Source organism: Morone saxatilis, unplaced genomic scaffold (assembly GCF_004916995.1).
Source record: "Morone saxatilis isolate NCDOM2014 unplaced genomic scaffold, NCSU_SB_2.0 Contig17, whole genome shotgun sequence".
Classification (NCBI taxonomy): domain Eukaryota; kingdom Metazoa; phylum Chordata; class Actinopteri; family Moronidae; genus Morone; species Morone saxatilis.
This window is the reverse complement of record NW_023339729.1, coordinates 2,311,476-2,314,420: the sequence shown is the minus strand read 5'-3', so window position 1 is coordinate 2,314,420 and position 2,945 is coordinate 2,311,476.

The following is a 2,945-nucleotide window of genomic DNA, read 5'->3' as shown; positions in this document are numbered from 1 at the left end:
GAAAAACTCTGTCTTAGCAAGTGACTTATTGCTTTGTTCATCCAGCACTGCATACATCTTAATTGCCTTCTCATTTTTCCCTGCAGGATATGTTTTCACCAAGCAGATTTTGGAACATGAGCGTGAACTGTCTGCATTTCCACATATCTCTGTACACTTGGAGGTGACGGATGGAGATGCGCTGTCATTTTGCTCCCCGCTGTCATCTTTGTCAGCCTGGATGCAGGGCCGCAATGTGTTTGTCACTTTTGCACTCAAAACACTTGAGGGTCATCTTGCAGTCTTTCGCCATGTGTTGAGTAGACCCACAACATCTATAGCAGATGTGATTCTCTCTGAGGTATGCTTTGCGCTCTTCTAGGGAAGAGTCTACATTTTGACAGTGGGTGGGGCTTCTTATGTATTGGGCAATGACGGTCTGGTTCATCCAATGTCTTTGAAGCAGAACTGGATTGGACACCTGACAGTTCTGCAGGTATGTCTGTTTTGTGCACAGTCAGAGGATTTATTACTGTACTTCTCAGGCTTTTCACTCCTCCACGATGCTTGACTGCTGGACGTGAATATAGTGAAGCTTGGATCATTTTTTATCTTTGCTTGTTGTTGAACAAACTTGGAGAAGACAGAGAAGGGAGGAAAAGACACTCTGTAATCCTCCTTGTACTCACTTCCAACACTTATCCATTTTTTTTGGAGGTTATACGGAAGCTTTTCCACTATTTGTCGTACCCCCCGAGCTGTATCCAAATATGAGAGCCCCGGAAGAGCACCATCTTCCTTTGCACACTCAAGTTCAAGGAGAATGTCGCTGAGCTCTCTCAGCTTAATATTATCCTTGTTGGTTAGCTTTGGAAAGTGTTCAATCTTTTTGAGCAGTGCATCTTCGATGACCTCTGGTGTCCCATAACACTCTTCGAGACGTTGCCAAACCATGTTGACTCCTGCTGCAGGATTGAGGATGTGCACTGCACGAATTCTTTTAGCCTGTTCTGACGATTCCGTTCCAAGCCACTTCGTCATCAGGTCCAGTTCTTCTCTCGCTGAGAGATTCAAGTCCTTCGTAGCACTTAGAAAAGAGGCTTTCCACGCCCAATAGTTTTCCGGTTTGTCGTCGAATTGCAGAAGACCAGCACTTACCATTTCTCTCCGGATGAGATATCTGGCAAAGTCTTGTGAACCTTGAGGGTTAGGTGAGTATTCTTTTTCAAGATTGGGTGTGTTCTTCGGTGTACTATGAGGGAAAGTCTTACTTGGACACGTATACACTGTTTGCTCTGTTGTTATGTCTTTGTAAACTGACTGTGTGTTGCTTTGGATGTCGTGATGAGTTGCTGGTTTAGTGTCAAGTATTTCCAATTTTCTCTCATGGGACTCCACTGCTACATGTTTTGATGGCAGTTCCGAGAACACCAACTCGGACTGTTGTTGGACGTACTCACTAGTGCGTTGGACTGTATTAAAAGGCTCATCTTCAACAAAAGGTCCTTGACTAAGCTCCCCGCTTTCAACTTCCACTTCATCATAGGCAGCTGCTTCAGCTTCAGCTGCTGCCGCAGCTCTTTGGCTCTGGAGAAGATGGAGACTAGCATCGCAGTCAGCCTTTTGCTTCAGCATGCTCGCTTCCAGGTCTGCCCTCTGCTTCATCATGTCAGCTTCTTTTTCAGCATAAGCTAGTTGAGCAAGAGCAGCTTTTGCTTTAGCATAGGCTTTCGTAGCTGATGAGGCTGTTGATCGCTGCGAGTGTCTAGTGGATGCCCTAGATGACTGTGATTTAACCTCTAATGCTCGAAGAGACTCCTGCCTCTTAGTTTCCGGATCTACAGCCTCTGCTCGTGGTTCTTCACTAGCTTCATTTTGTTGCCTAGCAGTATCTTCTTTAATGTATTTTCTTCCTGAGCGTAGACTCATGTTTGCTGAGTAATGTTTTCTAGTGCTTGAGCCCGCCGTGCTCTTGTCTTTTTACTGTACTGCCCTTGCAGCGCGTATTCTTGTGCAAAGCTAGACAGCCAGTTAACATTCAAAAGTCCTCCAATAAACACACAAGGCTTGACTTTTCTTGTATTTTACTGAAGTGTTGTTTCCACTCCTGGATTTGCTTTTGATTTTTTGTAAAACTGAAACATTACAGAGAAAAAAGAACAATCATACATAGGGCAGTGCACCATAAGAACTAATAAATCGTTTAACTCTGCAAAACTAAAAAAGGTAATGTTTTTAGATGTTTTAGACCTTATTTTATATGAACTATTTTGTATAACTTAATAACTTAATTTATTTTGTATCACTAGCTACTTTAATAACCTGTGTTAACTCATTAAGATTTTCAACACTATCTATAAAGGCCAGAACTACAAAGAAAATTTTTGTTACGTATCCCCACATTGTGTGCTGTTCCAGAAACAGACATCTACATATAATTAATCATTTGTTTTGCAGCATTGGCTCTAAAGTGCCAAACGCTGGTGTCGCCACGGTCTAGTGTCATCAATGCACCAACACAGTTGTCAGACACCTGCCCAGGACTAGAAGAGGACCGTCTGTGGCATCTCGTCAACTGGTGGCATATAGGAATGACCTGTAAGTGACATAGTTTCTTCTATTGCGACTGGGTAGAAGGCCAAGGCGATAATCGCCAGAACTACTCAATCAATTCAACAGACCAGCAACACACACAAAAAAACTCATCCCAGCACACAGCAGCCAACATCATGATGATTTTAGTCAGACCTGATCTTCTTCAAATTGCTAAACGATGGGAAAGATGGGCACTCTTTATCAGTGTTGTTACCACCTGCAAAACACACGAAACACAACACATGCTGAATAATACTATTTCCACCTTATAGCCCCACCAACTTAAAGAAGGCTACTAAAAAGTTTGTATAAACTTTGTACAATTACCCCCAACCTGGTAGGGAATGAGATTAGGGGTGCTCATTATTCAA